This window comes from Schistocerca nitens, chromosome 2 (assembly GCF_023898315.1).
Source record: "Schistocerca nitens isolate TAMUIC-IGC-003100 chromosome 2, iqSchNite1.1, whole genome shotgun sequence".
Lineage (NCBI taxonomy): Eukaryota > Metazoa > Arthropoda > Insecta > Orthoptera > Acrididae > Schistocerca > Schistocerca nitens.
The window spans coordinates 1,074,245,288-1,074,257,480 of NC_064615.1; the positions used below are offsets into that span (position 1 = coordinate 1,074,245,288).

Genomic DNA, 12,193 nt, shown 5'->3' on the forward strand with positions numbered 1-12,193 from the left:
GAAGATGTCCACTTCATCGCTACCTCGGAGATGTGTCCATCAGTCGTGCACCGATTGTAACACCACGTTCAAACTTATTTACATCTTGATAACATGCTATTGTAGCAGCAGTAACCAAGCTAACAAGTGCGTTAGATACGTGTTGTCATACAAGCGTTGTCGACTGCAGCGCCGTATTCTGCATGTTTACATATCTCTGTATTTGAATACGCATGCCTATACCAGTTTCGCTGGCGCTTCAGTGTACATACACTGATCAACACGGGTTAATCTATTTCAGATTCTGATAATCTGACGCAGGAACCGGATTATATTAAGGTTGTTTTCAGGCAAAATGGATATATTAATCATAAACTTGTTAGTGTCTTTCGATTTAGAGTACCATGTAGGCCACCAATGGACACTTGTAAATTAGTTGCTTTTTTACACTTTATGGGGAGTATTTCTTCGAAATGTTAGACAATCCTCAGAATACGATATAAAGAATGTTCTTTTGCCTTTGGCCAAAAGTCCGAGTCCTTCTCGGATACGTTAAAAACGATTTGGGTTTGAGGAATCCTTGATTATATAAAATTTCCGTAATTTCGGAAAGGCTTACATTGGATACATTTCGTACGGTTCATGACCGATGTGGGGAACATCGGCAGACACGATTCCTCCAGCGTATTAAATCTGCCGCCGCAAAACATTCTCAGTGAAGGGCATAATACGTCATTTAAATGGAGTCTAATTATTGTTGCGGCTTCCCGTTACTGGGATTGTTTACTTAAGAAATCCATCGAAACACGATTATCCGATGACGTTATTTATAGAGATAAAGGTTTTTCTCTAAGGACGATGTGGAATACTATTTCTTCAGATACAAAACAACAACGGCCAGGTTTTCGACCGGCTGCTTCTTAATTTAGGATTCATCTGTCCTGTTTGTTTCTACCGCCGGCGGTGCTGCAATTCTTCGCTTCCAGAGGGCAGCCTTTTTGCTTCTCACGCACGCACTGCTGCTGGTTCCCGGGGTACAAAGGAGCCGCTGTATCCGATGTTACCTCAATTACGACATCATTGTGTACCTGCAATTTCACCTGAAGATGGTGGCCAGTTGGACTTTCGAAATATCGTGTTGTCAGGACGATGAAATCTGGCTGCATACGCGTGAAGAGCATCAACATTTATTACGGCGCAAAAATGTACGTAATTACAACCCGAGACTGGATAGGCAGTGTAAACAGTGTACATTTTTACGCCCCCTCTCTGTACAGGAACCGGGCTGGACCGTTGTAGAGACTTCGACCCGTGCTCTGTCTGTTACAAAAGGTCGCGAAAGGATTCCAGTGCGTCGTGTTTTGGCACGCAGTGACCAGCTGACTCTCTTTCGCTGCCAGACAGCCTTCTCGTCGAGTGTTTTCAGCACTCCCCCCCCCCCCCCCAGCTCGATGGTGGGGGCGTTGCAGCGTATCGCGAAGCTGGGCGCGTCTAAGATTAGCACTGGTAGGCAGCCCGGATTGGGCCGGTGCGTGTGTAGCCCAACACCCCGAAATAAAGCGCCTTGCGCAGGCCCCGATGTGCCGCGCCAGGTTCCGCGGCTATTGTTGACTCCGCTCTGTGGCGCCCGCGACTCACCACGCAACAACCGCCGCAGACACTTTGACTGCGGTCATTGCCACGCCGTCGCTCTGGCGGCTCAGTATGTTAATTTCCGGGCTATGGCTAAGCAGGGCTTTGATGGAAACCCAGTCCTAAGCAAAGAAGGGAAAGCAGAGAGGTGGAAGGAGTATATAGAGGGTCTATACGAGGGTGATGTACTTCAGGAAAATATTATAGAAATGGAAGAGGAGGTAGATGAAGATAAGAGATATGATACTGCGTGAAGAGTTTGACACAACACTGAAAGACCAGAGTCGAAACAAGGTCCCCGGAGTAGACAAAATTCCATTAGAACTACTGACAGCCTTGGGAGAGCCAATCCTGACAAAACTCTACCGTCTGGTGAGCAAGATGTATGAGACAGGCGAAATACCCTCAGACTTCAAGAAGAATATAATAATTCCAATCCCAAAGAAAGCAGGTGTTGACAGATGTGAAAATTACCGAACTATCAGTTTAATAAGTCACAGCTGCAAAATACGCGAATTCTTTACAGACGAATGGAAAAACTGATAGAAGCCGACCTCGGGGAAGATCAGTTTGGATTCCGTAGAAATGTTGGAACACGTGAGGCAGTACTCACCCTACGACTTACCTTGGAAGAAAGATTAAGGAAAGGCAAACCTACGTTTCTTGCATTTGTAGACTTAGAGAAAGCTTTTGACAATGTTGACTGGAATACTCTTTCAAATTCTGAAGGTGACAGTGGTAAAATACAGGGAGCGAAAGACTATTTACAGTTGGTATAGAAACCAGATGGCAGTTATAAGACAGGGTTGTAGCCTCTCCCTGATGTTATTCAATCTGTATATTGAGCAAGCAGTAAAGGAAACAAAAGAAAAATTCGGAGTAGGTATTAAAATCCATGGAGAAGAAATACTTTGAGCTTCGCCGATGACATTGTAATTCTGTCAGAGACAGCAAAGTACCTGGAAGAGCAGCTGAACGGAATGGACATTGTCTTGAAAGGAGGATATAAGATGAACATCAACAAAAGCAAAACGAGGATAATGGAATGTAGTCGAGTTAACTCGGGTGATGCTGAGGGAATTAGATTAGGAAATGAAACGCTCACAGTAGTAAATGAGTTTTGCTATTTGGGGAGGAAAATAACTGAGGATATAAAATGTAGACTGGCTATGGCAAGGAAAGCGTTTCTGAGGAAGAGAAATTTGTTACAATGGAGTATAGATTTAAGTATCAGGAAGTCGTTTCTGAAAGTATTTGTATGGAGTGTAGCCATGTATGGAAGTGAAACATGGTCGATAAATAGTTTGGACATGAAGATAATAGAAGCTTTCGAAATGACGTGCTACAGAAGAATGCTGACGATTAGCTGGGTAGATCATATAACTAATGAGGAGGTACTGAATAGGATTGGGGAGAAGTTTGTGGCACAACTTGACTAGAAGAAGGAATCAGTTGGTAGGACATGTTCTGAGGCATCAGGGGATCACGAATTTAGTATTGGAGGGGGCAGCGTGGAGGGCAAAAATCGTAGAGGGAGACAAAGAGATGAATACACTAAACAGATACAGAAGGATGTAGGTTGCAGTAGGTACTGGGAGATGAAGCAGCTTACACAGGATAGAGCAGCATGGAGAGCTGCATCAAACCGGTCTCAGGACTGAAGACGACAACAACAACATGGATTCACTCTAGCCGTATAAGAGTTGAATCTCAATTAACGTCTGTACACTGTTCAGCGACATCGACCACTTATGTAATAGCCGGTATGTCCACCTTTGGCGCGGATAACAGCGGGGTCTCATAGTGTCTTGGAAGCAGTGAGGCCTTGGTAGGTTGCTGGAGGGAGCTGACACCACATCTGCACACACGAGTCACCTAATTCCCGTAAATTCCGGGAGGGGGGGGGGGGGGGGGCGGATGAGCACTGATGCCACCTTCAAACACATCCCTGACATGTTCGTCTGGATCAGATCTGGAGAGTTGGGCGGCCAACACATCAACTGTAACTCGGCAATGTATTCCTCGAACCACTCTCATTGTGCTCACCTTGTGACATGGCGCATTATCTTACTGAAGGGGTGTAAGTGATACTCTTTGGCACAATCTCCACTGGACACACGGATGCCCATGTGAATGTTCCCCAGAGCGTAATGGAGCAGTCGCCCGCTTGTCTCCGTCCCGCAGTAGAGGTGACATGGAGCTGTTCCCCCGGAAGACGACGTATTCGTGCTCTCCTATCGCCATGATGAGAAAGGTATCTGGATTCATCAGACTATGCAACGCTCTGCCACTGCGTCAACTCCAGCGCCTATGGTCACGTGCCCATTTCAGTCGTGAGTGCCGATGTCGTGGTGTTAACATTGGCACATGCATGGGTCGTCGGCTGCGGAAGCCCATCTTTAGGAGTGTTCGGTGTGCTGTGTGTTCACACACACTTGGTGTCACCAGAAGCGTCCGATACCACCCGTCGGCTTTGACCCGTGACGCCGGTCGCGGTGGTCTCGCGGTTAAGGCGCTCAGTCCGGAACCGCGCGACTGCTACGGTCGCAGGTTCGAATCCTGCCTCGGGCATGGATGTGTGTGATGTCCTGAAGTTAGTTAGGTTTAAGTAATTCTAAGTTCTAGGGGGCTGATGACCACAGATGTTAAGTCCCATAGTGCTCAGAGCCATTTGAACCATTTGACCCGTGATTGTGGAAGTGGTTGTAGTAGGTTTTGGGGTTTATGAATTGGTATCGGTAGTTTCCGTTGACCTATATAGGTCTAGGGAAGTTTTCGATTCCAGATTTGGTGTTTTCTTGTGGTTTTTTGAGGTAGTGATTGTGGAAGTGATTGTAGGTGTTCGGGTTTATGGATTGGTATCGGTAATTTCTGTTGAGCTATATAGGTCAAGGGAAATGTTCGATTCCATTGGATATTGTTTCTAGTTGATTTTGCTAATTTTGTGGTCGGTTTATTTTACCGGTTTTGTCGTTTGGTTTAGCGGCTCGTGTTCATTGTTAGTTTGTCCCCACTCAAAAACCCTCAATTTCCCCCGCTTGTCCGTTAGTTTCATTATATTATAGGAGGAAAATGTGTTGAATTGTTTTTCGATCTATTTTCGTGTTTGTTGTCATGTTTGTCATGTTTACCTAATGACGTCATAGTCGCGTAATGGGAGTTGTTGTGAATGGTCGTTTCCGCCATATAGGTGACATCATTGGTCAAAGCAGACGGGTGGAATCGGACGTTTTCGTTAACCCCACACTTGTACCATGCCCAGCATTTAAGTCTTATGTTAACTCTGCCACATTTCGCCGCCAGTCCTGGTGTAGCAGTCTGCCCAGCCTACGATGACCGGCATCTGTAGTAAGGGGTGGCGACTCTTCGAGGAGCGCTGTTGTCTTCAACAAACAAAGGTAAACAACGTCCAGAGGACATGGGATTGGGTGGCCGCCAAATCCCACGCCGTCTAGACGTGGTTATACTTCGGTTTTGCCTCGTATTGTACACCACAGCACTCCTCGAGCACTCGACAAGTCGTGCAGTTTCTGAAATGATCATGCCGAGCCACCGGACCATCAAAATAGCGCTCGCTCTCTCTCTCTCTCTCTCTCTCTCTCTCTCTCTCTCTTTCTACATCTCTCCCTCCATTAAAGACTGCCTTAATTGTGTCCACGTCGACTTCCATATTACCGATATCTCTTCGTAGTGCTTTTCACCATGTGATTTTGGATTTGTAACTGTTTTGTAAATCACGGAGCTGTTTAGTTATTCTGCATATCCTGCACATTTGTCCGTGCAGTTCTAATCCCCCTTTTCTCATTACATCTTCAACTTTTCGACTTCCACATATGGCCCTTTACTAGATCTTAATCTGTTTTCTGATGCATTGGTGCTTTTGGTTCCTAGATACTTTTTAGGATAATTCTTTCAGTGTTTCCTAATTTTTCTAGCTCTCCCTTCATAGTAAGTCTCGTTTCAACTGCGTAGAGTATTGGTGGGCTGACAGCTGTTTCGTAATGTCTGTTTTGTGTTTCTGTTTCTATTAAGATATCATTAAACTGTTACCTAAATTTTGGAGAATTTTCAGTTGCCGTAGATTTCCAGAGAACGATTAACATCCAGCCACTCGTAAGGAAACGAAGTTTTTGAATGGCGGTATGATTTTTTTAAACTGGTCGCATCAGTGTACAAACCACGCCGTCTGTACTGAATCAGCAAAGTTTTCTGTCCCCACTCACCCCTGTCTTTAATTACATCGTAATATACGAAAGATGGTTCGTAGATTCTCGTGTTCCACTCAGTGTTACCGCATAACATGTTTGGCTTCGTTATTTGAGACTGTTTTTTCCAGAATTTCGTTTCTCAATGATGAATTTGTTCCATCTATCCCTGAAATCTTACTTCAGTGTATGTTAAGTCAAATGTTGGGTTCGTTCTCCGAAAGAGCGGCATTTTAGTTTCTTCCTCTCCGTTGTCCAACACGAACTTGGGGTCTGTATTCAAGGACTTCGTCATCCTCTTTCCTCGGAGAAACTTAAGCAGAAGTCAGAAAAGAGTTAAGACATGGACATGTATGAAATGTGTGTGTGACGCTAAATTGTTGATGGGTGATATGTCTATTATCTGAAATCATAAACGCTAAACATCGGTGTTCAAAGAAAAATATGAAAAGCACAGGTTAGCATGGCAACGAGTGGTGATGTCTGATTACGTAAGATGGTGGAACCAGTGGGACAAACGAGATAGATACACGCTATCATGACGTTACCTGTGTATGACGTTACCTGTGTATGAAGATACGTGACGTCATTGTGTAGGACACGGTATCAAGCGGAACGTGCAGTTACATTGTAACCATGCTCTCAGGCGTCAACGTAAAGCCTGTCGCAATTTGCTGAATATTGCAGAATGTTGCAAAATATCTGGTTAGATGGCAGTCGTGATTGTATATAACTTCTGCTTGTTACACTCTCGGCAATTTGAGTTGCTAGGTCGCAACTTCGCCACCACATCGAAAAATAGCGACATACTCAGAATGACCCGCCGGAAGTGTGTGTGTTTCGGTACTAGAATTATCAAAGGTGTTCCCTCCACTCGCAGTCTCGCAATTTGTGCTATTCGGTCCAAATACAATTACCATCTCGGAAATCACTACATATTCTGCGAATTACACGTAGATTGTAAACCACTTAAGTCTCGGTGCAAATCAAAGTTATTGCACTTCACTACGAAATAATATCGCAATAAATCCCCGTCTAGTTTCTGTAATAGGTGTAACATTGGAGACAGCAAACCAATACACAGTGCATGGCGGAGGGTACCTTGTACAAGGAGGTACCACTATTAGTCACTGGGTTTAGAGTTCCACTCGTAAATGGAGCTGTGGAAAACGGTTGTCTACGCGCTTCCGTAAGAGTTCTAATTTCTCTTAGCTTGTCTTTACAATGATTACGCGATGTATGTCGACGGCAGTCTGTCGCAAATACCGGTTCCCTACTCTCAAATAGTTTGCGAAAAGATCGTTCTTCCCTCCGGCGATTCCGATTAGAGATCAAAGAGACTTTCAGCAACATTCGTGTATTGCTCGAACGTACCAGGTACAAATCTAACAGCACGCCTCTGAATTGTATTGCCTCGATGACTCGGTTTAATCCGATCTGGAGGCGATCCTAAACACGAAAAGTAGTCACGAACTGGCCGCACAGTTATTCTGTAAGGGCCTCCCTCATATATGAGGTACACTTTCCCAGAATTCTCCCAATAAACCAAAGTCGATCTGACGCCTTCCCTGCAGCCAAACTCATGCGCTCGATCCATTACACCTCGCTTTGCATCGTTACGCTTGGTTGTTTCAATCGACAAGACTGTCAAGCAGGATGCCACAAATACTGTGTTCGCACAGTGCAGGATTTATTTCCTCTTCACCTATATTAACTTAGTTTTCTCAAAATTTAGAGCAAGCTGTCATTTATCGCGCGAAGCAGAAATCCTGTCCTGTTGTCAACCTGTGTCACCCTACAGTGACTCAACGATGACACGTCCTCGTACACTACAGCATCATCAGCAAACACTTTCCCATTGCTGTTCACCCCCTTCAGTCAGATCGATTATGCATATAGAGAATAAGAGGGGCCTATGACACCTCCCCGGTACACTCCTGACGATACTATCGTCTCCGATGAACACTCGCCGGCCAGGCCAACACACTGGATTGTTACCTAAAATCGCAGCAAAAAGTATTGGCACAGTTACATTTTAGTGGTTGTAGGTTAAACGAAACATATTTCAGAACAGAACCCAGACACGTGCCACCTTACATTACATAGGTTACAAATATGTCCAAATCACCTGTCCGTTAAGTAACATACTGCATCCAAAAAAGTATTGGCACACGCGTGTGAATCGGACAGTGTGTTCGTTTTCTTCATTGATGTTCACCTTCTAATAGCTAGTGTGCATCCCTTTAGCATCTATAATAGCACGTAAACGCCTAGGAATGCTTTGTATTAAATCCCGGGTGACATCAGGGGTAATTTCCGACTATTCCTCCAGGAGCACTTTCTCAAAGTCGTTTTTACCGGACGGACGCCTTTTTCTGACTCGTGTGTCAAGATGAGCCGACAGGTTCTCATTGTGGTTCATATCAGGGCTCTGAGGTGGTGTTAGAACCCTTCTGGCGGCAGTGTTCACTAACCACTCCTGAGTTTTCATGGCGGTATGTTTCGGTCGTTGTATTGCTGGAAATGAAACACCCCAGTAAGGCCCAATGTCTGTGCACTAGCGTGTAAATTACCTCGCAACACGTCGATGTATCTCATATGATCCATTTTACCGTGGATTACAGCTAAATTTCCAACGCCAGAAGCCGCCACACAGCCCCAGACCATGATACCGCCCCCACCGTGTTTGACTGTGGGATGCATGTGTTTGATGTCGAGGTGCGTATTCGGCTTGCGCCAAACTTTCTTCCTTGCACCAAATCCGGACACATTGAACTTCGATTCGTCGCTAAATATGTTCCAAAACTCCATCGGCTTGCTGATGTAGTCCTTGGCAAACTGCAGACATTTCTGCCGGTTAGTTTCCGATATGTGTGGCTTTTTCCTGGGAGAACGTCCATGCATGTCAGCCTCATTCAACATATTTCGTATAGTTTGAACACTAACCGTGTTATCGGACGTTGTCTGAACAACCTCAGCAATAGTTGCTGCACTTGTAGCAGGTTCCTTCCGAGCAAGTGCGATGATACGGCGACGCTCTCGTGTTGTAAGCACTTTTGGGCGCCCGGGGCGACACTTATTCACTGTTGTTCCAGTCTCTTTATATTTATGAATGATGGCTCATACCGTGGTGTAGCTAACACACCTCTGTTCAGATTTGTCGATAGCTTCTCCCTTGTGAATGGAGCAACACCACTCTCTCTTGCAACGCCACTAAGTGTTCCTTCTTCTTCGGCCCCATGCTGACCACTATCGCGCAATACAACACACTAGCGACTGGGCCGACACCAACACGCAGTGTCTATTGCGTCAGCAGATGGTGTTCCGGTACCTGAAAACCCAGCAATATACCGAGAAGCCACGCTCTGTGCCAGAGGAGATACATGGTTGCACTTAACACTCATTTCTTTGTTAATGGTTGGCACTGTAGGCAGAATTGTAACGTCTGGTATGTGAAGTAGCACGCACATGTGCTGTGTACCGGAAGGTGCGTTTTTTAACCAGCAACGATAAATACGCACGTGTGCCTATACTTTTTGGTGCGATTGCAGTCTTCGAGCCATTCACATACCTGGGAACTTGTTCCGTTTGCTTGTACGTTCGTCGAGTTTGCAGTGTGGCTCTGTGCCAGATGCTTTCCGGAAATGTTGGAATATTGAATCTGTGTTGCTCTTAATCCATGGTTATCTGTGTATCGTGCGAGAAAACGTCAGTTTTTTTTCACCAGCATTGCTTTCGAAATCCGTGTCGAGTTCCGTATATTACTCGGAAGACGGGCTACCACATTACTGCTGAAATTTGGTCCTTCGTCCTCTAACAATCCGACCACAACAAAGGTCAAAAATTATGATTGTAGTGTTGCTCACGCTGCTAAATATTGCATTTTCGGGGAACAACAAAGTTATATTATGTGGCAGGTGTCATTAGAGCGCAGTTAATAAAGTTATTTCTTGAAATAATGGATAAACTAGGCACTCAGCTTTTGTGTTTCCCACGCTGGTCTCGTTGTGAACTCATGGCTCAATCGTCGAAAATCTAGGTAGTGATGATTCCAAGAGCTCGGATGCAAAGAGGCCTAGGTGTTATTCTGCGATATTCAAAAGTTTTATAGATGTTTCATAAACCATTCTTGAACATTAAACTTTTGCAAGTTAAGACAATGGTGATGTGAAAAAGTAATCAGCACTCCGAATTTAAGTTACACTTCTTTATTACTTTCGTTGCAACATCACTTCACAATATAAAACATACTTGAAAATGTCTTCCTCACTGTTAAAGTTCACATATCATAAACTGATTACAATTTGCATCTTTTCAACATGACGACCAAGACTTGACTCCCTAATAATCACTTACGCCCCCAAAAATCAGAGTTACAAGTACGTCAAAGATCATAGTGGCAAAAGAAAGAATACACATAAGAATAACATCATTGCAATATAAACATATCGATGTATCAAAGTACCTCTACATTAATGAAATCAAATCTGACTGTTATCACAGAAATATGTTAACTATTTTACAGAAACACAGTAGAATATTGCTGGTATCGAGAGGTTGAGGTGAGGTGCCGTAATGGTTACTTAATTCAAGTAGCATTACAATCCTCACTAATTTGACATACAGCTTATTTGAATGTGTAATAGAAACGGCGGGGGGAGGGGGGGGGAGGGAGGGTCAGGTAGCGGCGACGTTGGAAATGTACGACCCCCAATCAGACTTCCAAGCTCCATCAGCCGCTACAGCTGAACTGTTACCCGTTCCCTAGCAACGACACGGTACAGTGGAGTTCCATCCGTGAGGCAATCTGCCTTCGATTCAAATCACAACTGGTTGCGCGCGTGCAGGCAATCCGACACGGAGGTTGCGCAAGGCGCGAGTGACGTAGGGCGCCGGCTGACGTCACGCGGTCTTTGCGCTTCCTGATACCTCCTCTCCGCGCCGGCATTGGACTGCGGGAGCCTATCGCACGACTCGCCAGCCAACGAGAATTTTCCGCGCCGCACCGCCGATATCTCGTCGAGAACTGCGTCGCCCCGGCGGCCTGCCTCAGTCAGCCTTCAGCCTGATATGAAGCGTTCTGGAAGCGCGCAGCAGGTCAGTACTGGCTGCTCCTCGCTCCTCATTACTTTTTTGTTCCTTACAACAATTCGTAAAAACGGAAGCTTCATAAGATCACTTAGTACGACCGTCCGACTGACTACTAAAACTTTTCTCTCAGGAACGGGTATGCGTATATAGTTCAAATTTGTCACGTACTGAGGTCTGTGGTGCCTTGGCGGTATAATAAACGGGATCAGGTGAAGAGCGGGATACAACTCGTTGGCTTCGACCAGTGACGTCATATTTGTCACAAATGACAGATTTCTTTCTGAGCCTTAAATAGTAAATCGGTTATGTTGGGAAACGAAGCGTCAGATCGTAAATTTAAGTAAATGAACGTACCATTGAACGAAAGAAATTGTGTACGCGTTTTGCTGTTTTTGTTCGTCGTTTTAAAGAATTTGTCTACACGTTCTAATTTAGCACGTATCCGCCATGGGTAAAGAATAAGTTACGAAGCTCACGTTTGTCATTTTCCTCTTGGGTAATGCTAGTATCCTACTTTACAATTGACCTGTATAGGCAAACTAAAGTAAAAGATACCAATGCTAGAGTTGTAGTTTTCCTCAAAATAGATAATACCTGCGTCAACTGAAGTTTAGGATACCAGTGTAGGAGTTGCAGTTTTCTTCGCAGTAAGTAATTCACAGCTCTACTGAACAGGATACCAATGTTAGGTATGTTTCGTCGACTTTGGTAATACTACCATCCTGTTCTTCAGTCGACAATATAGGTCATCTGAAGAAGAGAATACCGATGTTGGATATGTTGTTCTTTCCGCGGTTGGTAATACTAAAGTTCGGTTGGTTGCTTCTTCCTTTATGCGTAACGTTTGTACTCGCTTTCGGAGTTGGGCAGGATATCAATATTCGCTTTGTCGAATCTTTCGTTTGGCGCCTTTACCTGGTATTTTTGTTTTATTTTTTAGTAGTGTTTATATATCTGTTTTCAGGTCGTACCCGCCCGAAACCCCCTAATTACCACGTCTGTACGGACTTGGCTAAATCGAGCTTCATTTTTTTTCTTTACGTGAGACTGTTTTCCAGCTATGCGTTCACGTGATGTGCATTGCGATCTCTATTCTCAGTGCTACATTTCTTCTTTTCGTTACGTTGTAACATTGTTACAAATATGCGTTTACGCAATGTGTGTTTACGATCTCTGTTCTCTGTGCTACATTTCTTTGTTTCCTGGCATTCTTTTATGCTTTAAAATGTTGGTTAACAATCATCTGAGGCTTACCTATGACGTTATTCGTCAAAGCAAACGAGTTG

At 44.6% G+C, this 12,193-nt stretch overlaps 1 protein-coding gene across 3 annotated transcripts in view; it reads left to right on the plus strand.

The window, feature by feature from the left end:
- Positions 1 to 12,193, plus strand: part of LOC126237468 (PRL-1 phosphatase) — a 673,482-nt gene that overhangs the window by 547,827 nt on the left and 113,462 nt on the right. The window contains exon 1 of one of the 3 annotated variants that reach the window (XM_049947609.1): positions 10,765 to 10,913. The exons of the other annotated variants lie outside the window; for them this stretch is intronic. The gene's annotated coding sequence lies outside the window, so the exon portion shown is untranslated. Of the gene's footprint in view, positions 1 to 10,764; positions 10,914 to 12,193 lie in introns of those variants that run through there. 3 annotated transcript variants of the gene reach the window in all.